We start from the raw sequence: 25,778 nt of genomic DNA, 5'->3' as shown, positions 1-25,778 counted from the left end.
TTAAAAGAAATAACTAGGAACAAATATATAATTGCCAAATTACTTGTTACATGTTTGAAATTCACTTATTTTTCTGTTATATTAAATTAAGTAAAACTAACAATACTTTTAAGGCTTCTCTTCGGTCAACTGAGTAAAAATATGGTATTCATTAAAAATTTTTATTTCTAATCTCCTAGCTTCCTGTGTTTCCTATTAACTTCTCTATGGGTAACTATAACCTCTGGAACCAGGACAAGGGGTAAAATACAGATCCAGTCTGTTGCAGGGAACAGACATTTGTAGAACTAGATTGGTATTCTAAATAGGATGCTGTTGGGTCCTAAAATTACACCAAGTTCATATGTGTCTACAAACTATACTTATCTATAAAAGTGTAAACTAATTGTTATTAATTCTTGTTAAAAATACACTGAGATGATTTTGCATTTTTAAAATTAGGCTCTCTGTTAAAGGCATTGTGGACTAAATTAATCATCATCTATTCACATAGCATAAATGATTAATCACCCTTGGAGAACAGATGGGTGGCAATTCTGAAGACAAGGTTAAGTAAACACTTGGAGAAGTCTTCCTAGTGAAAATGACTCTTGGTTCTGAGAGGTGATAATGTCATCGTTCTCAGAACAAATAGAACAGATATTCCCATTACAAGTACAAATAGAAGGAATTAGCAAATTCACAACGCATGGTTGTTATCCTTTTGTTAGAGCAATTTATACTGAGTCCAAGTAACAGTTTATTAAAACTGTCATTTTGTAAAACTACAATAAATCAAAAGAGCAAAACAACTTTACCAGGTCAATTCTTGCTCACAGCCTTTATATGCTTCTTCCTTTAGAGGCCTTGTCTGTTTCCTTGGGCCAGGTGAGGTGCTTTGCATGGGCTCCTATGGCATCCGCAGAACTCCCATCATCTGCAGAACCACACTACACCTGTTTGCTTTTCTGAATCGCTCGCTTCCTCTTCCCACAACCCTCTGCATAGTTAAACATTTAGCACAAAGTGTTTTAAATATCTGTTTACTACATGGACAAGAAAGTTGGCAGATGCTATATTACAACCGATTCAATTCAAATGTGAAGAGTACCTTATGCTTGTAAGTTGCTTGCATAATGCTGATGTAATCTGCTTTGAAAAAAATTCATACAGCATCAAGTTTGAATTTTGCTTTACAATGTATTAGCATGAAAAGATTTTTTTTTTCTTATATAAAATAAAGCTACCCGATGCTGTTGAGTTTGGCTAAAAAACAAAATGGGTGCTCTGCTTGCCTTTAAAAACCTTCAAATGCAAAGTCATAACCAAGGATTTAATACTGTTAATGAAACAAAACAAAACAAAACAAAAAAACAGGTAAGTACCTTACAACTGTCCCAAGGTAAAGGAAGGAACTTGTTTTTTCTGCCATGAATTATATCAACAAGTACCACTAGGGGGAGCTTCATATCTTCTTATTCACAGTAAACAGACCGCTACACTGAAAGCATATATTGCTATATCCATAAGCTAGTATTTACATGCTTCATTGTATGTGCAAGTTAATTTATCCCTAAATTTTATCTTAGCCCAAATATAGATATATTGATATCTATAAAATAATTTCATTTATATTCATTGAATAGTAATCAATTTACTCTCAAATGATCACTTTTCTTGAGGGACATTAACACCACATGTAATTTTTTCTCCATTTTCATGGCTCTACAGACATGATAAGTAAAAAACGTATTCAGAATCAAAAATACTAAACTTTTCCATTCCAAAAATAGGTAACAATTATGTATTTGCCTAAAGAAATTAAAGGAAAAAAAAGATTTAGCAACTATCTTTAATTTAATGATGAGTTTCTCAAACTTTCTCAGTGAATAGCACACTTAGTGTCTCGGCAATTTTTTCATGCTGTTCCAGGACAAAATAACACCCAAAGTTCTGTTCATTAAGTAGTTAGATTTATCAACTTAAGAAGTATTGAGCTTCTAAAAAAAAGTAGTTTCTAACAACTTCACAGCTATTTGAAAGAAAATACACATAAACAGAAAGAAAAAATAGTATTTTATTTCATCATTCCACACTAACCTATTATCAATTGTTGTTTAACAAATTACCCCCAAAATTTAATGGCTTAAAAAACAAACAGAATTGACCCTTGAACAATTAGTACTATTAGTACTATTAGTACTTAACTACTATTAGTAGTTAAGTTTTGGAGGAGTTAAAAGTTAATATGCGGTACCCCTGGCCCCTTCAAAACTTAACTACTAATAGCCTACTGCTGACCAGAAGCCTTACAGATAAAATAGTTTATTATATGTTATTTACTTATTTCCTTACTTACATATATTATATGAAATATATACTGTATTCTTACAGTAAAGTAAGCTAGAGAAAAGAAAACGTTATTAAGAAAGCCATAAGTAGGCGCGCCTGGGTGACTCAGTCAGTTAAGCATCTGCCTTCAGCTCAGGTCATGATCCCAGGGTCCTGGGCTCGAGCCCCATGTCTGGCTCCCTGCTCAGAGGGGAATCTGCTTCTTCCTCTCCCTCTGCCCCGTTCCCTGCTTTTGCTCTCTTCTCTGTGTGTCAGATAAATAAATAAAATCTCAAAAAAAAAAAAAAAAAGAAAGTCATAAGTAGGGGCGCCTGGGGTGGCTCAGTTGGTTAAGCATCCGACTCTTTATCTCAGTTCAAGTCTTGATCTCAAGGTTGTGAGTTCAAGCCCTGAATTGGGCTCCATGCTGGGCTGGCACCTATTTAAAAAAAAAAAGAAAGAAAGAAAGAAAGAAAAGAAAAGAAAGTCATAAGGAAAATACATTTATAGTGCTGTACTGTATCAAAAAAAAAAAAAAACCCGTGTACAAGTGGACCCATGCTGTTCAAATCTGAGTTGTTCAAGAGTCAGCTGTATTTATCATCTCTTCTGTGGATCAGGAATTTGGGAGGGGCTTAACTGGGTGTCTGTGTCTCGGAATCTCTCCCGAGGTTGCAGTCAGGATGTCAAGGAGGGCTGGAAGGCCCACTTCCAAGATGGCTCATTCATGTGACTATTGGCAGAAAGCTTCAGTTTCCTGTTGGCTGTTGGAAAACAGGCTCAGTTCCTTGTCACATGGTCACTTCCATAGGGCTGCCTGAGTGTCTTCACAACATGGCAGCTGGCTTGCTCAAAAATGAGCAATCCAAGGGGGAAAGCAAGGAATTGCTTCAATGCCTTTTATGAAACAGACTTGGAAGCTACACAATCACTTCTGCCATGTTTCACTTTTTAAGAAGCTAGTTACTGAGTTCAGCCCATACTCAAGATAAGAAAAATTAGGCTCTGTCTCTTAGAAGAAAAATTATCAAATAATTTTGGACACATTTTATAATCACTACACTTACCAGTGAGGTCCATGCGCCTGTCGGGCACTGTACTGGTTAACTTCCGTGTCAACTTGACAGGGCTAAAGGATGCCAAGAGAGCTGGTAACACATTGTTTCTGGGTGTGTCTCTGACAGCATTTCTGGAAGAGATTAGCATTTGAATCTGTCGACTGAGTAAAGAAGACTGCCCTCTCCAATTCAGGTGGGCATCATCCAATCTGTTGAGGGCTTGAATAGAACAAAAAGGCAGATGAAGGGCAAATGTGCTCTCTGTTCTCTGCCTGAGCTGGGATATCTATCTTCTCCTGCCTTCGGGTTCTTGGGTCTTCAGACTCAAAGTGTGATTTACACCATCAGCTCCCCTCGTTCTCAGGCCTTCAGGTTTGGATTCAATCTACAACACCAGCTTTCCTGGGCTTCCAGCTAACAGACCGGCAGATCACAGAACTCCTCAGCCTCCATAATCACATGAGCCAATCCCTTGTTAATTATCTCTTTCTCTATATCCATGCTTCTATGTATGTCTGTGTATATGTATGTATTTTTGTATATCCTACTGGATCTGTTTCTCTGGAGAACCTGACTAATATAGGCCCTATACACTCAAACTTTGGAATCAGATTAGAAACGGGACCCTCATTTCCTGTTCCACATTGATTTTCATGTGCTATCTGCTTTTTATCATAGCAACCACTGAACTCTCAGCTTCACAAAGATATGTCTGTTATAAAAGCAATGTAGCACAATCCAAGGTTGAAATTGTAGGCTACCTGATGCTCGTAGTTCACTTAGCAGCCAACAGATGTATTTCTCTTGAAAGTTTTAAATATGTCATTTGGTCCCTGTGAGTTCATCGCAGCCCCGCCAGACTTCCCCAGTGCACAATTAGACTTAATGACCTTTTTCTCAGAGGTAAAAATTAAGGTTGAATGTATGTTTTAAAAAGCCCTTCTAAACATGTCAATAGTTTCTCTATTTGTATTTCTTTTTTTTTTTTTAAAGATTTTATTTATTTATTTGCCAGAGAGAGAGAGACAGCAAGAGAGGGAACACCAGCAGGGGGAGTGGGAGAGGGAGAAGCAGACTTCCCGCTGAGCAGGGAGCCTAATGCAGGGCTCCATCCCAGGACCCCGGGATCATGACCTGAGCCGAAGGCAGATGCTTAACCGACTGAGCCACCCAGGCGCCCCACTACTTGTATTTCAAACAAATTATAAGAGAAAACTGGGGAGGCTATTTCTAGCCATGGTCTTGAAATAGAATAAAAGTTTTATCTTGTTATGAATGCATGTGGAATGTAAAAGTATTCTATGAGCAGAACATTTTTCCTCTGCCCAGTTTTAGCCAAATGTCAGTTGGATATGAAGAAAAAGCAGTATAAGAATAGGAAACACAACATTAACAAAGTTCACTTATAAAAAAAATCAATATCCAGAAAATAATTCCTTCCTTTTTATTAAACAAAAACAAACAAACAAACAAAAAAACCACCTTTTAAAAATTCTCCTTTCCAGGGGTGCCTGGGTGGCTCAGTCGTTAAGCGTCTGCCTTCGGCTCAGGTCATGATCCCAGGGTCCTGGGATCGAGCCCAGCATCGGGCTCCCTGCTTGGCGGGAAGCCTGCTTCTCCCTCTCCCGCTCCCCCTGTTTGTATTCCCTCTCTCGCTGTGTCTCTCTCTGTCAAATAAATAAATAAAATCTTTAAAAAAAAATTCTCCTTTCCTAATATAATGGTATTTTAGTGTTGGCCGGGAGTCTGTGCCAAATGATTACACAGACCATCTCTTTCCTCACTTGCAGGAAGTTAGTCTTCAATAGAAAGAAAGTTCAGGTAATGAAAGGTCTTCCTGTTAATTATAGCAGGTAGAAAAACAAGACAAAAAAAATATTTCTCTTTGCTTTTTCCTGAAATCCCACTAAAATAACAAAAAAATTTTTGCAGGCATAATCCCACAAAAACAGAGAAGGAAGAGGTGATGACAGCAAATGATTATGGTCCACAAAACACTGGAAGATGGAAAGCTGATAACCTAGTTGTAAATGACATAGGTTTTAGCGTTCTCTGTTTGGCTAAGTACCTGAAGACGAAGATCCCAACGCTAAGCAAGTTGAGTCATGCCACAGAAACTCAGAACATATCCATCAATAAAGGAACCACGGGCTTCTGAAGGCACTAGGTTTGCAAGTAGAGCTGAAAACAGTGAGAATTTGTTAAAAGTCTTAATAAGGAGACTGGCATGGCTCTTTAGTCCATGCAGGCACATGACTACGTATCATAGAAGATGGTAGATTCCAGAGAGCCTAGGTGGCACAGTCAATTAAGCACCGGACTCTTGGTTTCAGCTCAGGTCCTGATCTCAGGGTCGTGAGATCGAGCCCTACATCAGGCTCCATGCTCAGTGTGAAGTCAGCTTGAGACTCTCTCTCCCTCTCCCTCTGCCCCTCCTGCTTGTGCTCTCTCTCTCTCTCTCAAATAAATAAATCTTAAAAAAAAAAGTATATACCTACTGATAACTGAGATGTTGAATGAGTCTACTCTCAGGGAGCTCCCTAGTCCCCTTCCACTCTGGGCCTTGAGAAGGCTGACTGTCAGGATTACACTCCGTCATGTGAAATAGCAGAGAAAGTCTTCTGGGGAAACTGTCTAGCCCTATAGATATGGATAGCCAGGAGTTCCACAGCAAGACTGTTAGCCCAGCTCCTTCCTGACCGCTCCACAATGAAGCCATGACACTTGATAAGCTTTCTGTGAACACAGGGCTTCCAACCAGCATTTTAGCAATCCAATCTTTTATTACGAAGTGACTTATATAAAAATTTCCAGATCAAAACAAAGATCTCCTGCGGCTCCTGGCTGGCTCAGTCAGTGGAGCGTGCGACTCTTAATTTCATGGTTGTAGGTTCAAGCCCCATGTTGGGTACAGAGATTACTTAAAATTAGAAGAAAAAAAAAAGAACAAAGATCTCCTGTAACCTTTTTGTTCAAATTTTCCAAACATCAGCATTTCCTGAATATATACGATCACCAATGTCCTCTTTCGTTCTCTCCCCTGCCCCGTGTGTCTGTCTGTGTGTGCACACATGCATGTGTGTGTAGGTGCTCATATACTCATTACCATCAGTTGTGTTTTGAACCTCAATTGAAAAGCAAGCTTTGGGGGTCCCTGGGTGGCTCAGTCAGTTAAGCATCTGCCTTCAGCTCAGGTCATGATCCCGGAGTCCTGGGATCAAGCTCCTCATCAGGCTCCCTGCTCAGCGGGGTTAAATAAATAAATAAATAAATAAATAAATAATAAATAAAATAAAATAAAATAAAAAAGTATAAGCTTTACATTCTATTGGATGACCCTCACAGTGTATGTCAGGGCCAGATGCAGGTTATACATCCTTGACAGGAATACCGTGGAAATCATGGCATGATTTTCTCAGTGCATCTCATCAGGGGTTTCAAAGTTAGCAAAAAAACAAAAAATAAACAAACAAAACAAAACAAAAAGCAAGTACTAAGTATGAGAAATTTCTAAAAAGTACAGGAAAAAAAATGAAGCCAGAGTTTACTATTGTAAAGAACGAGAAGGAGTCTGAGACTTTACCCTACTTACAAGCCAACAAATTGGCCTGCCAGAGTTCCATGGATGCTGGCAAATGACTGGAGACTCCTGGACCAGAAGCGAAGAATTTTATTACTCACAGAATAGCAAGCAGCGTGAACCTCACAGTTGCTCTGACTCCCCTTGCCCTCCATGTCCAATGGGGGTGACAAAGAATGGCCCAGGTGGATACTTCACATGCTGTGGAATTGTATCACAGCTGAGGACCCCTGAGCTTAGGGAACCCCAGTCTTTTATGATGGGCTGAAAGCAAGCCTGCATGACCTTCACCTCAGAGGGAGACATCATCTTCAACATACTGGACAGTAAACAAACCTGTCCCCTGGCCTGGAGGGAGACACATCACTGTCTTCCAAAGCTGCTGACTATACATATTCTTGAAATGGTAGTGTGGAACAAAGCTGTCACTGTCTCTAGTCATAAAATGTGCAGAAATGCAAAAAAGCCATGGGGAATTGTATCCTATCCACTATGGGACCTACTTCCAAAAATAACTGCATAGCCATAATAAACTCTAGATATTGACCAAAAATTATGACTTAACTATATTGGGAATGGGGAAGAATAGGAAGAGTGAGTTGAGAAAGGTGGGATCACATAAAAGACAGTAAATCCTAACATTCTATAGTAGGAAATGATTAGATAAAATCTAAACTAGCAAATCAAGAAAGAGAAGTAAAAGTAATTATTTTTTAAAAAGGAGAATAAAGTGTTGTATGTGGTATTACCTCTAAGACATAGTTCTCCTGTTATCTATCAGGAGCCCATCTATGACAAAAAATATGGATGGGAGCAGGGGTAGGTGAAGGTAGAAAAAAGGTAGTGTTGGGATTTTATAAAAAGCCAAGTGTTGTCTCATTTAATCTCTTCTTCCATGTATAGGTTTACTGCACTTAAAAAAAAAAAAACAAAATCAGGGGCACCTGGGTGGCTCAGCTGATTAAGCGTCTGACTCCTGATTTTAGCTCAGGTCATGGTCTCAGGGTCTTGAGATCCAGCCCCCTGTTGGGCTCTGCACTGGGCATGGAGACTGCTTAAGATTCTCTCTGCCTCTTCCCCCCCCCTACTGCTCACTTGCTCTCTCTCTCAAAAATAAATAAAAAGGAGAAGGAAGTTTCTATTTAAAAAAAAATAAAAAGTTATGAAAGTATATATAGCAGAAAGTAGGAGTGCCCATGCCCATTAATAGGAAGGAATGAATCAAGAAAGAGGAAGGCAGGGCACCTGGGTGGCTCAGTTGGCTGAGCGTCCAACTCTGGATTTTGGCTCAGGTCATGATCTCATGGTCATGAGACTGAGTCCCACATTGGCGGGGGGGGGGGGGTGTCCCTGATCAGTGGGGAGTCTGCTTCTTTCCTTCCTCTCCCTCTTCCCCTCCTCCCACTTGCATGCACATTCTCTCTCTTTCAAATAAATAAATAAATCTTTTAAAAAAAGGAGAAAGGGGGCACCTGGGTGGCTCAGTTGGTTAAGCAACTGCCTTCAGCTCAGGTCATGATCCTGGAGTCCCAGGATGGAGTCCCGCATCAGGCTCCCTGCTCAGCGGGGAGTCTGCTTCTCCCTCTGATCCTCCTCCCTCTCATGCTCTCTGTCTCCCATTCTTTCTCTCTCAAATAAATAAATAAATCTTAAAAAAAAAAAAAGGAGAAAGAAAGAGGAAGGCATAATGCAGGGAAAAGAGATCAATATAGAAAGGGCTGAGGGGCTCCACCAGATGACATAGATAGGGATCCCAGAATGACAGCTATGCAATGGGCATAGACAACCAGTTCCAACTAGAGTAGTGAAAAGGACTGGGAAGAAATTTCCCTAGGTACAATAAAATGGCTAGAAAATGCCCTAATAGCTGGCAAAGACATTGTGTTGAATCGGTGTTTCTGAGGTGGAGTACGATTATTTATTACCTCAGACCAGCAGGCATAAACAGGCTGATGGTCATGTAGTACGAACAAAAGAACATGCATGAAAGAAAAAGTAATCATAATTTACTACATGGCAAACCTGTGGATATTCCTTATAATAACGTGAACACTGAATACTAACCCAAACAAAATGATAAAATAACCAGAGTAGAAAGATGCATGTGGATGAGGGCACACAGGTGTGGTGGGAATGGGGGAGAAAGACAACTACATCCTCACTTCCTACGGTGAGAACCTGACAGATAATGCATAAAACTGAAAAATCAAGAAGTAGCCAAATAAACATGTCATCTAGAGCTGTAAAGGTAAACATAAAATTCAGTGTCTAAATAATTGGTGAATGTAGTTTCCTTGGGGAAAAGAAAATGGGCAGAAATGACAAAGAATTAGTGTTTTTCGTTATTTGCCTCCTGAAGTTTTATACATTTATGTCTTTGATGTAAGTACAAAGTTGCGTTTTTTTGTTGTTTTTTTTTTAAGAAATAAGGGAAAGTTGAGGGACGCCTGGGTGGCTCAGTCGGTTAAGCAGCTGCCTTTGGCCTAGGTCATGATCCCAGGGTCCTGGGATCAAGCCCTGAATCGGGCTCCTTGCTCAGCAGGGAGCTTGCTTCTCCCTCTGCCTGCGCTCCCCCTGTTTGTGCTCGCTCTCTCTCTGACGAATAATAAATAAAATCTTTAAAAAAAAAAAAAAGAAGGTAAAGTTGGAAGGGAGGAAGAAGGGAGAGAGCAACATGTCTACTTTTCATCTGGTATAACTGGAAATATTAATAGAAATGTCAAATCCAAACTGATAGGATTTCCCAAGGTACACTTATTTTGTCTTGGTAGGTTGCAGGTAAAGGGACAGGCGACACCTAAAAAAGAAAGAATACTCCTTAATATTTACAGGAATAGGGAAATGAAAGCAAACTCAGGAGGATGTTCTGACATGCCTTGGAAATACATGTTCAGGAAGGAGTTATTCACAGTATGTTTCCAAAGCCATGACCAGTGGGTTCTTTATTTTCTTAGCAGAGTTTTCAGTTACCAGCAGATGTTATTGAGCAATCTGGAAACAGAAATTGTGAAAATAAAGGGGGGGAAAAAGAAAGTCTACCCACACCTTTTCTTCCATTACTATGTTCCTGTGGTTGCTACTACTTCACTTTAACAAATATTGGTTTTTATCAAGACAACAACTGCCCGATTATAATTTGAATTTCAGGAATATTAACCAACATGTTCTGATTCGAACCAAAGAAAATGTGACGTAGATGACACTTTGTCATCACTGACTTAGCTCCCTCAGGAGTTCAGGGATAGGCCATGTTTTCATTTCTACCAATGATGCATTTTATGCCCTGTATAGAGGCTATTATCAGAGGCTGCTTCCTGGTGGATACATATTCCTGCGGCCCCCAAACCTTCTTATTATAGATACACACTTTCTCAACTTCTCCGAGTACATTTAACTTATAAAGCCATGAAAAATTGATAGGTACAATGAAACGCAACGGGCACCAATTCCTAATAAGGATGTCCATAGCACTATTTTTTAATAGGATTTCATTATAAAACTCCTAACTAATTCAACTCAAATCCTTGAACTCGAAACTAGGAAAGCAACCTAACTTATAATGTCAACAACTGCTGTAGGCTATGAGCCCCTCCGAGAACCAACCCCTGCTTCTATTAGCACAGTGGAAACAACACAGTAGGACAGGAAAAGGGTATACTAGAACTGACTCATTCCATAAGTAGCTATTTTTGAGATATTTAACCACTTTGAACCTAGTCTCTTTATAGGGAAAATAAAGAAGATAAGGCCTTCTTTACAAATGCTCTACCATACGAAGTACCTTTCTTAAGGAAGACATTCATCAAATACAAGTGTTCCCTTCCTCTAATTGCTTGAAGAATGGGAAGAGAATATGCAGGCTTCATTCCTACATTTCCTTTTACATGAGAAGGTTCCACACTCCCTTCTCTTATTTGGGATTCAAGAAGGAAATGAAGAAATTAGCCTATGAAAGACCTCCTTGTGAGCTTGTATTCAATTCTTGTTAGAGGATTTGGAAAATCAGATCAACCCCCTGGGTTCTGCTCTTTCACTCTTGAGTCTGGACTTCCTTAAATCATTGACAGAGATTTTTTTTTTTTCCTAGTGACATTGTCAAATCAAAGGCTAGCCAGGGCCAGCTGGATTGCCCTCTTGAGAAAGGGTCTCTTAATAAAGATGGCTTGATAACATAACTCACTGTCATCCCTTTTCAGGAAGTTAGGAGGAAACGTAGTGGAGAAAAAGCCCAAACCATAAGAAACACAGAAAGAGGTGGTGATAAAAAGTTTTAGTAAGTTAGCAGTTTATAATGAGGAATTCCTCATCTTTTCTCCTTGGGTATCATCTATAATATGATCTTATGTTTGTGTGGAATACACAAAAATCTTAGGAAGTGGAAAAATATTAGAGATCCTTAAAATAGATAACCGCAATGTGCAGATGTAGAAGTTGTTCACAGAGGCCAGAGCCTTGACCATTAATTAGTAATGGATCCCATTTCTATCCATGCACTTCTTTAGTTCATGTATACAAGTGCATATAAAAACTTTTTTTGTGTGTTGTACAGTTACATCACTGCATTGTTCTGCTATTTAGAAATTAGTTAATAGGCTTTAGATTTATTTTAAGGAACTCTCAGCAAAATCATACTTTCTATTTAGGTGAGACAGTATTTTGTTTTGTTTTTTTAAAGATTTATTTATTTGTCAGAGAGAGAAAGAGAGAGAGAGAACACAAGCAGGGGGAGCAGCAGAGGGAGAGGGAGAAGCAGGCTCCCTGCTGAGCAAGGAGCCTGATGCAGGGCTCGATCCCAGCACCCTGTAATCATGACCGGAACTGAAGACAGATGCCCAACTGACTGAGCCATCCAGGCGTCCCTAGGTGAGACAGTTTAAGGGGTCAGTATAAAATGAAAAGCTAGGTATTTTGAGAATCCAGTTAGAAAATAAGGAAATTGTCTGCCACCTTGTTGCTAACTCTAAGAATAAAAATGAGACTGTTTCCTCCCTCCTTTGTATTGTTCTTGGGTTCTTCTCTGAATGCAAAAATGTCAAAGATATCTTGCTAAAGCCCAGGAAGTTGCTATGCAACCTACATATGAAATTATTTCTACCTTTAATCCTGAGGATCTATAATTCTGCTATTTAAGAAACAAACATGTTGTATCAGAAGGAAGGAGACTATAATGGTAGACATCTGAATCAACTGTCAATCTAGTTTTCTAGCTTGTCATTGCTCCTCAGACACTGTGTGAAAAAATCTCAGAAACGAAACTGACTTACCATAAAATGTGCCTATTTTCCATTAAATCTTGCTTGTGGCTTCACTGAAGCACTGAACTTACCCACATTTCAGGGCTTGACCCTGCAGGGCCACCTCTTGGTCTTGTTAGTCCAGAAAATGAACTGTGCATAAGAGAGGCCTTGGGGGAAGAGATTTTATTCGCATCAGTTATTTTGCACATTGCTGAAACTAGAGATGTTAGCAGTTCCTTGAAGATAGCAGCATTAGTCAGACCCTTGGGGGCAACAGTGGGATGTGGAACTTTCCCTGGCACATGCTTGACAGAAACATGTCAGTTGAGACAGGCATAGGGCCGGACATAAGAAATCTGTTTTTGGAGCTTTAGTGGAATGGGTGAAGGCATTAGAAACGTTCTTTCATATCCCAGTTAAAATTCCAGAGCTGCTACGTACCCACTGTATGACTTTGTTGGAGTCATTTAACCTTCAAAATTCACTTCCCTGGGGAGCCTGGGTGCCATGGTTGGTTAAGCATCTGACTCTTAGTTTCAGCTCAGGTCGAGATCTCAGGTTCAGGGGACTGAGCCCCGCGTTGGGCTCCATGCTGAGCGCAGCGTCTGCTTGAGACTCTCTACCTCTGCCCCGCCCCTTGCCCCCCAACCCCCTCCCTCTCTCACAAATAAATAAATCTTTTTTTTTTTTAATTCACTTTTGGGGTGCCTGGGTGGCTCAGTCATTAAGCGTCTGCTTTCAGCTCAGGTCATGATCCCAAGGTCCTGGGACTGAGCCCCGCATTGGGCTCCCTGCTTGGTGGGAAGCCTGCTTCTCCTTCCCCCTCCCCCTGCTTGTGTTCCCTCTCTTGTTGTCTTTCTCTGTCAAATAAATAAATAAAATCTTAAAAAAAAAAAATTCACTTTCACCTTCTTCATATATAGAATGGGCATGCTATGACTAACTCAAGGAGTTATTACTGGAATAAATAACATATGGAAGGTACTCATCCCAGATGTGATCATCAGTATGTACACATAAATGCCAGCAATCTTAATGACTATGATCCTGATGATTAGTATTTTAATCCAGGTACTGCCATTATCAGCTGTATATCCTTGGGAGAAGAATTCTGAGCTTCATTTTTTTCCACTGGAAAATAAGGAGAATAATATTTACCTTGCAAGGCTGTTCTGAGGACTAGAAATGGTGTGTGGAAAGTACCCAGTCACAGTACTTAGATCAGCACAAGTAGATTCTTGATAATTTGCTATTCTCATTGTTTTCACTGCCACCTAGTATTTACATAACAATCTGTTTATGCTTGGAAGAAGTCATGTTTGATATTAAGGTTGGCTCTTCCTGATACGATAAATGTATACAGCAGTCCATCTGATAAATATTTACTTAAGAGATAGACAAGATTTCTGTTTCATAAGTGCCTGTTCGACCTGCCTTAGGCATAACTCCTCAAAAGGTTGTGGCTGAAAGTCAAACCAGTATCCTCTACTATGAGTAAGGCTTATCAGAGCCACGGGAAAGGGACACACAAAAAACTCCTCAACTTATGGAGATAATGCACTTTTAGCAATTTTGTCAAGGCAGAGAACACAACCAGGATTAAAGTGTGTAGGGAACATGTTATTCCTTCTGGCCTCGACTTCCTGAGTGTCTACTGTCACATGCTGGTTTATCTGTCGAAGAAAAATGGGCTTTATTGAAGTAGCATTCTGGACTTCTTTGTCATCTACCCTGCACACCAGATACCAGAATCTTGAGTCAATTATTAACTGGATCCACATAGTGATAGCGTATCTTTTAAACCATGCCAAAATGCATTCTTTTCAATTAAAAAAAAAAAAAAAGAAGAGGGCAGTTGAGAATATAGAGCTCAAAATATGGAAGAATAACATGTAGCTTCTTTTGAAGTCCTAAGTTCCCTTTCTTTTTGGCTCTGGGGCGCCAGTCCACCTCCCTACCTCTTCCTATTAATTTAACCCTCCTTGGCAGCTGTTACTTAATGATTCCTCCACAAGAATTGAAGTTGTCCTTCTGGAGATCTCCTCAAGGAGCCTAAATGCCCTATTTCTGAATTGGGTGATTTTTTTCCTCACAGACATGTTTCTAAATAAGATTTGTGAATCAGCTGATAAAGTTGAAACTCTCCTTCAGGGAAGTTAGGCCTCTTTTACCAACTGTTCTAAGATATGTTGGTGGTTGTCTTAGCCTGTGTTTCCTCCCAAAAAAGAAGAGCCTGTGACAAGGTGAAAGTAATCTGGGGGCAGCAATCCTAACGAATAAGAGTAAGGGTCTTGGTAGAGTACAACCAGGAAGAGAAAGATAAAACAAGGGTCTATTATCCCGCTGGTCATTACTGGGCAAGTGGACCATGATCCTACTGGAGACTGAGATGCTGTGTAGAATATGATTCAGAGTTGTTCACCTGGAGATGAAAGAGTAGATGATTTGTCCAGTTGTCCATCCTCCACTGGTCAAGGGTTGCCCATTGAGATGTTAGAATTTTCTCCCTTTTGGTTTCGTCCATGCAGCAGAATGGCTGAACAGGTTCCCATAGGCATCTCCCCAGAGCTGTGACAAAGAGGCCAGGACAGAAAGCAACAGCTTCACGGTGCAGCTAAGATGAGGCACAGTCTAGTTTCACCTGCCACTGTTGGTGGCCATAGTAATGACTGAAGTAAAAACATCTACTTGATGGTAATATAAATCAGGGCACAGAGGTGACCTAATTGCTTATGTGACTACAATGGCGTGATTCACATTAGTAAGATTCTCTTCAATATTTTATCAACTCTCACAAACTATAAACAAAACCTCATCACTTCCATTCCAAAGCCCGAACCCTGTTTTGATGAGAGATACCGTTCTTTCAGTAGTTAATGTATATTTTTAAAACTTCCTGTGGATCCACCTTATTTTCAAATTATACATTTTAAAAATGAATATTTAAAAACATTCATTGAGCATTTATTAAGCTAGATCTTTTTGAAGACAGGCAGAATACAAAAAGAACAAAACACAGTATCTTCCCCCAGGGAGTTTATAAACTACTCAGGGAAGAAAGGATAAGACAGATAATTTTAAAAGTTGAGTGAAGCTAATAGAGGGGAGTAGGAGCAATATTGAATATATGCTAAATTTGTAGCAATTACTCAGCAGATACTAATCAATGCTACAGATTTCTACCCAGACATTTAGAAACACGATAGACTGATCTGACAGGGAAGGAAACAAACATGGATACAAACGCATAGAAATGATGGGCAGGGGTGCCTAGGTGGCTCAGTTGGTTGAGTCCAACTCATGATTTCACCTCAGGTCGTGATCTCATGGGTCATGAGATGGAGCCCCAGGTCGGGCTCCACATTCAGCAGAGAGTCTGCTTAAGATTCTCTCTCTCTCCCTCTTTCTCTGCCCTTCCCCCACTTGTATTCACATTCTCTCTCTCAAATATATAAATAAATCTTAAAAAAAAAATGATGGACAAAATAAAATTAATTTGGTTTAAATAGTTCTGCTCCAAAGAAGAAAAGAACTATTTCCAGAAGCCAAAATTAAGAACTGCCCTTGGAATCTAGAGTTGAGGTTTTAATACCACTGAGATAATAAAGGCTGTGGCTTCATGGGGGTTAGAGGTAGAGGAGCTAGAAGCGAGTCTCAAAATAATAGAACCACAAAGAGCTTCCTCGTTTATGAAAAAAATGAATCTAGAAAGATTATCCAAGTAACCAAAGTAACTGGAAAAATCCTGCCATATAGATGCAAATTTAAACCACTTGCATGGAGCAAAATTTACAGCCAAGAAATTAATATTATAACTCGTACAGACCATTGTAATAGCTAGGGTTCTTTCAGTGGAAAACTCAAAACTGATCTTTTACATTTACAACCTAGGAATCACAGAGGCCCTCCACAAAATTCTTCACTGCAAATTGGTCTCCATAAAAAATTACAATGTTCATGAAGAAATGAACTACCATGATGAGAATTAGCAGATGCAGTATACAGAAAAATTGGTCACTCTGAAAAATATAAGTGATTAAACAATTTGAAAGCAACTCTGAAGTAAGTTTGTTTGTATCTGTGAGCTTTTACTGCAAAGTAAACAAAGCTCCCAACTGAAATGGCTTAAAACAACCATCTCAATTTTTTTGATATTATTTTTTTATTCAATTTATTTAAACTATTAAAAAAAAAAACTAAAACAGTTCACCCATTTCTCCCACCCCTCCCCCACTCCCTCACCTTTGGCAACAACCAATCTGTTCTCTGTATCTATGAATTTGATTGATTTCCTTTATTTATTTCTTAATTTTTTGATTCTACATATAAGAGAGCTTACACAGCATTTGTTTTTCTTTGGCATATGATCCTTTTAATGTATTGTTCAATTTGGTTTGGTAATATTGTGTTGAAAATCTTTGCATCTATGTTCATTAGGAATATTGGCCTGTAGTTTTCTTTCTTTTTTTTTTTTAAGATTTTTATTTATTTGAGAGAGAGAGAGAGCATGCAAGGCAGGGAAGGGCAGAGGAAGAGAGAAACTTAACTAGACTCCACACTGAGTGCAGAGCCCCACATGGGGCTCAATCTCATGACCCTAAGACCACCACCTGAGCCAAAACCAAGAGTCAGACACTTAACTGACTGTACCACCCAGGCACCCCATTGGCCTGTAATTTTCTTTTCTTGAGGCACCCTTGTCTGGTCTTGGTATCAGGATAATGCTGGCCACATAAAATAAGTTTGGAAGAGTTCTCTCCTCTTCTTTTTTTGAAAGAGTTTGAGAAAAACTGATACTAATTCTTCTTTAAATGTTTGGTAGAATTCACCAGTAAAGCTGTATGGTCCTGAACTTTTGTTTGTTGAGAGGTTTTGGATTATGGACTCAATCTCCTTATTAGTAATTGGACTGTTCAGATTTTCTATTTCATGATGACTCTTTTTTGGAAAGTTGTATGTTCCTAGGAATTTGTTCATTTCTTCCAGATTGTCCAATTTGTAAGTATATAATTGTTTATAGTAGTATCTTATGATTCTTTGTATTTCTGTGGTATCAGTTGTAACATCTCCTTTTTCATTTCTGATTTTATTTATTTTAGTTCTCTCTCTTTTTTTTTTATGAAACTGTAGAGCAATGTAGAGCAATACTCATGCAGTGATGGTGGTGGTGTAAATTGGTATAACCACTCTGGAAACTAGTTCATTATTCTCCTTAAAGTGAAGGTATATATTCCCTATGAATAGAAATTCAAATACTAGATAATACCAAACAAATGCATGCCACATACACAAAGAAATAAATCTAAGAATGTCCACAGCATTATTTTTAATAACCCCAATCTTGAAATAATTCATATTTCAATCAATGGAGAAAGAATAAATTCATATATAAGATGGAGAACCATATAGCAACAAAATTTTTAAAGCTACAAATACAATAATAGAGCCTGGATGAATGTCAAGAACATAATGAGTAGAAGATGACAGACATGAAATATATAGTGAACAATTCCATTTATACTGAGTTAACAAAAAAAGTCAAAATTAAAGTACATTGTTTGGGGATGCATGTATGCATGCATACATGCTTTGGTGGGAAAATTATAAACAACATAAGGAAAATGTTACCATAAGCTAGTAGTTTCCTTCATTGAACGAGAAAGTACTGTTTAGGAGGAAACATTAGCAGACCTTCTGGGTTCTAGAAACGTTTTATTTCATGACCTTGCTGGTGGTTTCATGAGCATTTACTTAATGATAATTACACTGTACAATTTTACTTTCTGCATATCCCCATGTACATGTTACAACTCACAATAAAAATGTTTTTAAAAAAATAACAAAGGGATTTCATTATCTCATATGACAAGAAAGCCATAGGTGAGCAGTGTACCACTCAACATTATGATACCACTGCTTTATTGGATCAGTGTCACATGCATTACTTCAGGCCCTCCAAAAGTAGACGCCAAGGTGGGACTGAACATGCAAGAGATGTATTAGAGACACCTATCAGAGAAGAAATGGTAGGGAGATAAAGGAGTTGGAGCAAGCCCTCAGACCACGATGCAAGTCTGTGTGAAAGAGAAAGGAAATGAAGAACTGGGTAAGTAAAGTCTCAGGACTGCAGGACCATTCTGAGAAGCTTTGGCTAGGCCAAAGGGGAGTCCTCAAACCAAAGTTTCCCTGCAGGGGAATCGTGCTTCTTGCAGGAATTGACGAGCTTTCGTGTCCTTGCCATGCTCAGTCATGTGCTGAGAGCAGCTGGTGGGAAGTGTGGCCTTTGGGGAAATGTAACAATAGATTGAGGGGCCGGTATCTGGGGCTATCCACCAATTACACATCTCACAGCAGGAGATCTGAGCAGCACGTTTCCATGGCTGTTGCATCTACTAAAGGGGATTTAAACTGAAAATTCCAATATGGCAGTGCAAATAAATAAGACCTAAAATAATTTGAATTGCAAAATCACTAACTTATGATGTTCATATAAATAATTAATATACTAATAAAGTTTTATAATCACTAATCAGTAAATCCTCGAATATTTATGAAATGCCATAGAGCGCTATTATTCTACGTTAAAGACTAGGGAAACAAGATTTCATATCCACTGAGGTCTACCTGAGAGTAACACCTAATAAACTAGGCAATTTCAATTCCTAAAGCTCTAGGAAGCCTGTTGAGCACTTCTGATAAAGTATTTGGCTTTATGAAACTAATACTACACTGTATGTTAACTAATTGGAATTTAAATAAAAACTAAAAAAACTAAAAACAAACAAACAAAAAGTACCTGGCTTTATCTTTTAACACTGATTACCAAGATGATAGAGAAAATTCTAGGAAGTGGGGATGTGTTAGTCTTTATTGGTGCCCTGGCCTAGAGTCTCAACCGTCTACAGAAATGCGAGTATTAATTAAAGGCATTTAGTTTGAGTATGCCAGACTGTAACAGAAGGTAAACAAGCTACCAACCCAATTCCATGTGATTTAATGGTGATGATCTTAGAATGTGAAGAAAATAAGTAGTTCTAACAATGCTTCCAGGTGTTCCTATCCCCTTTACTAGAAGCAAAGGAGAAAAAGTCAGGCATTCACATCTACCACTTAGAAGGTTTCTCTGAAATATTTTATCCTCTCATCGTGTTTTTAATACCATAATTGTGCTGTTTAGGATTCACATTTAAGAGCAGATTAAAAGCTGTCAACACTTAAAGGAAGTCAGTAGTGAAGGAAATTGGGAGAACTGGTATGTGTTTGCCAGTGGTCTGATGCTTCCCTATTCATATTCACAGAAATTTACTAATCCTTGGGTTATTGCATGGTTTAACAGAGAAAATGTTCTTCTCTGAACACTGAACTCCCCAAATGCTTGGTGAAATAAAAAGATGAAGATTAATTGGAAATTAGGTCAGAGGTACTTTATCATATTATTAAGTAAATATGCTGCCACCGCTTATTTACTGTAATGGTTCTAAATCCCTTAAGCTCATTTTCTGAGGTAATGGAGATGTTAACCATTTTAAGATGTAAAATGTTACCTGTGTTGTAAACAAAATGGTAGCACTTCCCTTTCCAAGTAAATGAAGTGAAAAATCAAACCACTGAATTTGTAACCAAATGAAGCAAGTCAGGATTCTTGTCCCATTAGGGAGAGGATGAGTTAATTTTCAGGTATTTTATTAGCAGGAACTGCTTTTTCATAACTCTAAGTATGGGAAGAAGGACGTGCATAGATGTTGGAAACCTGAAAGGGCAGCTATTGATTGGGTGAGGTTTCCCACCTCCCGCTGTGGAACATGAAGGAAACTGATCCATCTCTCTGCGCCATCATTTTCACTCCCACCCGGGGCAGTCATGACACAAGCAAGTGACTCAGTCAGGTTCAGGCAAACTGATACTCTTGCTCAAGACTTTGAATTTTGAATAACACAAAGAAAACAGGACAGTCCGAATCTGTTCTCAGTTATAGTAGTTGTGACAGTGTTTATAGCAAAGCCACAGCTTCCTAACCTAATGTCTGTTGTGCTGCTTTCCTCTGACCCTATAGAACTGCTTATTGCCCTGCTTCTGGTCATTTTGCCAAACTTTTCCTACAGTTTCTCATGGATTGTTGGAGCACTCAACATCCTTCTAACAAGATTTCTTTTTGCTCAGGATTACTACAAAAGGAGTTTGGCAATAAAAGGCAACCTAACTGATAACACCAGCCAAGCAGGCAAAATTCTGCAAAAATTCTAATCCTAGCAGGGATCAAGGAGCTAAGGAATGTGAGGTAAAAGTTCAGTCACAGAGAGGTAAGGGAAAATAAAGGTCAGTGGGCAAATTGCTGGGGGGCTCTCCTCAGGCAGCTAAAGACTAACCCTTCAACAGCTCTGCTCAGTCCCTTGCCTTCAGTTGGTGAGAATGGGGACCTCTGTGTACCCCCTGCTCTGGTAAAGTGCATCTCAGGAGATGGCTGCTACTGAATATGCTAGGACTAAGCTGGCATGCGCCAGTCTCCCTGAGAACAGAACCAGAGCAAGCAGGGACTGAGAGGTTGTAAATGCAGGGAACACACGTGGATCTGACTAATGAGTGGTTAAAAACTCTAGAACAGGCAAAATTTAATAACATCAAGAGTATCCACGGAAGGGTCCTTCTACACTAAGTGGGGCAGTGCTCCTTCCTTAGTGACAGAGGCAGATCTTGGAAAGATAAGGGGAAAGGGAAGCAAGGTTGGAGATAAGAAGGTGAGGCAAGTTATACTGGTGGCTTTTATTTTCTATTTTCTATATGAAACAGGAAGCTAGGATATCTGCCAAGAATGAGAGAAAGAATGGATAGAGGTTTGAAGAGTAGGTAAAAGTTCTGAATGATCAATATCAGGGAAAAGTAGGAATAAAAGAACATTGAATGGTACTTAGGTCCAGATGAATTGAAAATAACACACTTAAATGGGTTCAGGCTAATGATGTGCTTTTTCTCTAGTAACACCTCACCCAGAAGTACTAGCTGTAAAAATAAAGGTCAGATCACTCAATAAGGACTATTGAAAGTTATTAAAAGGCCAAAGGAGAAGAGAAGGGAGGTGTTGATAAGAGGAATGGGATTAACATAACATAATAATAATAATAAAAAAAGAGGATAATAGGAATGTGGTAACATAGGTTCTGGGCTAGTTCAGGGAGGGAAGTGAAACTAGGAAGGCACTGAACGAATGAGAGACAAGAAAGAAAACCAGAGCTGGAAGGGTGTGATAAGGTTCAACAAAAAAACCAACAAGCAAGCAAACAAACAGGTTTAGCATAGGTGGGAAAAGTGACAGGGATAGGGCTTTGTGCCCATAAAACGGAATAGCAGATTTTAAAGATAATGTGACTTTGGAAATGAGGGCTGAGGAGAAATGGATGTAAAGGTCATTAAGGTAGGAGCTCACTGTCCTTGACATAAGGACACTGGACATGACATTCCAAGGATATTGAAGTTACCAAGGAAAATGACGGGATTTGAGTAGAGAAGACATGCATCAGTCAGGTGTCAGTCTTCTAAGTGGGTATAGGCAATGACCTAAGACTCAAGGCGATGACTGAGAAGAAAGCAGCAGAGCTGACATGGATGATTCTAAAAGGAGGGGGGTGACCTAACACAATGAAGTAGATATGTATATATATTTAAACCCTTTTAGTTTAAAGAAATGTTTTAATGATCTTAACTGGAAAGCCAGAGGTCGAATGGGTTTCAAGGTTGAATGGGTTTCAAAGGCTCACTCATGACATCCAGACCTTGGTTCTTTCTGTTTTTATTCTCAGCCTAGAGCTTTAACCTAACTTAACTTTGAAGTCTGAAGATGGTTTCCAGTACCAATCAGAGCTAAGTGCTTTCTGCTCACATTCAGGAGATAGAGAGACTGGTGACTCATCAGCACTTTCAAAAAGAGGCCAGAACTTTCCAAAAATGCCTCCAGGGAACCCCTTCTTGACTTTACCAATTTTTAAACCAATCACCAGCAAGAGAAGAAAGAACTTCCTTTAGATAAGACATGCCCAACTCCCCTTATTGCACTGTTAACCTCTCAGAGTAAGAGCAGTTCTTGTTTTTTTAAGATTTTATTTATTCATTTGAGACAGAGAGAGAGAGCATGAGCAGGGGGAGAGGCAGAGGGAGAGGGAGAAGCAGACTCCCCGCTGAGCCGGGAGCCTGACTCGGGACTCCATCCCAGGACCCAGAGATCATGACCCGAGCTGAAGGCAGACACTTAACCATCTGAGCCACCCAGGCGCCCCAAGTAAGGGCAGTTCTTGAGGAGCCCTCCCTAACCTCCATTACTCACATACATCTGTGACAACAGGTTTCCTCAGCTTCTTCCCTTAATGTGGTAGGTCTAGAAGGGGTAACGGATAACTTCAATTCTCTGAATAAACCAAACTTCGACTTTCTATTAAATAATCAAGGTTACATTGGTATCAGCTGACACACTGTTCAATTCATAACATTTGCATGGGCACACATCTCCCTCAACGGTAAATGAAGGTAAGTGCCACAAGCACACCTCGCTCTGACAGCTGTAGCAACAAGCTACAGCGCAGTGCGGCCAACTCATGGTCTCGTGCTGTGACGCCAGGACTCCTTCTTATTCTCTTTCCACTAAGACTACGGAGATTACCAGCTCTGCATCCTAAAGGTCATGTTGCTCCAGAGTTTGGCCTCTACGTCCCACATGCTGATCCTGGAGACCATGAATGGGGGAAGTGGTAGAAAGTCCTACAGACACCTGCAGCAGGCACGAGGCCCTGTTGGGGGAGAGACAGGTTGGGCGGGCCATGCCATGACAATGCAAAGGCAAGACTTAGAGCATCCTGCCTGAAAACACTCAGTGGCTCCCACACAGAACACTGTCCCACCTTTCACAACTGCACAAAGACTTTGCCTGCAGGCACAGCCAATCGTCCGGCTTCATTGCCCATCTTGACATTGCTGAACACGCCCTTTCATCTCTATGCTTTTGAAGATTCTTTGTCCTCTATCAAGAATTCCTTTCTCTACTTTGATAGTTAATTGTCCATCGTTTATTACTGATATAGTTCACTATATTAACATACCTAGCTAAACCCCACAACAGCCAAATTGCTGATGTTTGGAAAGAAAAGTCCAGTCAGTATTTTCTGACTTTCTTATCTTGGTATTTTATTTTATTCTTTTAAGGATTTTATTTATTTATTATTATTATTATTATTTATTTATTTATTTATTTATTTATTTATGAGAGGTGGGGAGGGGGAGAAGGAAAGGGACAGGGTCTCAAGCAGATTCCCCACTGAGTGCAGAGCCTGATAGGGACTCAGGGCTCGATCTCACGACCCTGAGATCATGACCTGAGCCCAAATCAAGAGTCAGTGGCTTAACCGACTGAGCTACCCAGGTGCCTCTCTTATCCTGGTAGTTAAAAAATTGTTGAGTTGTTAAGCACATCTTTGTGAATAAATTGTTGGATTGTTCACTTTCAGCCAGGGGTTTCGTGTCCTGCAGACACAGCTTTAGCTCTATGTAGATGCCTGGCACAGAGACGTGGCTCTAAATGAGGTGAAGTAAGGCAAACCAGTAGGGCATGATGAAGTGTCAAAATTGATGGCCAGGGTACATTTTAAAAAATGTGTAGGCAGTTTTCCTGGAGGGCAAACCCACTGGGTGGCTTGTTTTGAAAATAACAGCATACCCTTCTTACTCAATTATTTTTGTTGTATGTAAAACATACATAAAACCACTGCATTAGGAAAAGTAGTCACTGTGTTTACTCTGTTCTGCTAATTAAACAGAAATGATTTTTTTTCCTTTATAAGATAAGGAATCTTAAATGCTGTTCCCAGGCTGAAAGAACATTGGACTAGTTACTCCCACAACATACTTCTGAGAGCACACAGCTCCCATCTGATCTAGGACTGTTCTTGTCTGGCCTTGTTATTGCCAAATTATGTCATTCCTTTTACTAGTAAAGAATGACATGAGCTTTAACTTTAACTTTCAAAGTAAGGTTTGTCTCTGGATGTAAATATCATTTGAGAAATAAACATAAAATTTAAAGCTGTCTCCCCTATTCCATTCCAAATTCCAGCAATGAATTACTGATAGGCCAGAAAGAGAAAGGAAGAAGGAAATAAACAGTTACTGAGTTCATATTATGTACCAGGCAAGGTTTCTAGATTGTAACTTCCCCCTGAGCAGATGGTGTCTGGGTCATCCCAGTACCAGCACAGTTCCTGGCACCTAGGCAGATGCTCAATGAACATGCATTTGCTGAACCAATCTAAATCCATTCCAGATGTTGTCTCATTGAATCCTCAGAACCACCATCTGAATTTGGAAGTGTTTTCTTCATTTAACAAAGAGATTAATTAAGTAACCCAGAGGTCACACTGAAAGGCCTGCATTACAAATTTAGGATGTAAGATGCCCTTAGGATGTAAGAATGTAAGGCATCTTAGAAGCCACCTAGAAAAATGCAACTTTTAATAAATGAGACAAAACATCCAGAATATTTAAGTGACTATCTCACACAACACATTGCTATAGAAGTGAAAACCAAGATAAATATCTGCATTCAAGCTTAAAACATTCTAGATAATGAGTTTGAGCATACACACACACAAATGCATAGAATGCAAATGGACATTCTGAGAGCGTTTTGAGTTTCCCCACAATGTGGCAGGAACAGAGATGACTAAGCAATAGTCCCTGCCCTTAAGAATCTCAGCAAAGAGTAAAGGTAAAGACAGAAACAGAAATAGTATAATAAAAACAGACCCTATGCTTACAGAGCTATGAACAAAGTGCTGTGGGGGCACAAATGACAGAACAAATAACTCTGCACTCAAGAGGAAGAGGACTAAGGATATTTAAGGAAACAAAGCAGGAGCAAAGGACAAAGTCACAAAAGGTTCCACTGTGGAAAGAGAATCATGAAGGGGCAGGGGTTTGTTTAGAGTCTGTGGAAGAAACAGTAGAATATAATATTGGAAATGCAAGTTGTTATCAGATGTGAAGGGATATGCTCACATCCATTTGCAAAAGGGATAAGGATGATTCTCTTAAACATTTTACGCCAAGTACCTGGAAGAAGACTCATGTGTGTTGGCTGACCCATGGCATCAGTATACATCTCTTATCAGGTAACTTCCTTTAACATCTAGGGGCTCTTTTTCAAACTTCTGGCTTCCTTCTCTGTCTTCGACTATTATGGAAGGAAAAACAAGTCTAATAATTGAATCTTGATCCAAACTCACAAGCAATAATTTCAACAGTATTACATCCCCTTAGTATTGCAACAAGGTAAGACTTTTCTCTTCTGGTTGATGAAACTATCTTCTTCCCATGATAGAAAAAGTTAGTGCACAAGAACTTGATTTAAGGGCACCTGGGTGGCTCAGCCGTTCAGTGTCTGCCTTCGGCTCAGGTCATGATCCCAGCGTCCTGGGATCGAGTCCCACATCGGGCTCCCTGCTCAACGGGAAGCCTGCTTCTCCCTTGCCCATTCCCCCTGCTTGTGTTCCTGTTCTCGCTATCTCTGTCTCTGTCAAATAAATAAATAAAATCTTAAAAAAAAAAAAAAGAACT

At 39.5% G+C, this 25,778-nt stretch overlaps 1 long non-coding RNA gene across 2 annotated transcripts in view; it reads right to left on the bottom strand.

The window, feature by feature from the left end:
- Positions 1-1,964: 1,964 nt before the first annotated feature.
- The window catches only part of LOC141372612 (uncharacterized), a 97,419-nt gene continuing 73,605 nt past the window's right edge, over positions 1,965-25,778 (bottom strand). For both annotated transcript variants that reach the window (XR_012377936.1, XR_012377937.1), the window contains exons 3-6: positions 14,608-14,753; positions 12,275-12,352; positions 3,378-3,499; positions 1,965-2,749 (exon numbers count right to left, since the gene is read on the bottom strand). This is a non-coding gene — a long non-coding RNA (uncharacterized lncRNA). The remainder of the gene's footprint in view (positions 2,750-3,377; positions 3,500-12,274; positions 12,353-14,607; positions 14,754-25,778) is intronic.

The sequence above is a fragment of the Callorhinus ursinus genome, unplaced genomic scaffold, assembly GCF_003265705.2.
Source record: "Callorhinus ursinus isolate GAN/ISIS: 27379988/994484 unplaced genomic scaffold, GSC_fseal_2.0 scaffold1, whole genome shotgun sequence".
NCBI classification, from domain to species: domain Eukaryota; kingdom Metazoa; phylum Chordata; class Mammalia; order Carnivora; family Otariidae; genus Callorhinus; species Callorhinus ursinus.
This window is presented reverse-complemented; position numbering and strand designations above follow the sequence as displayed.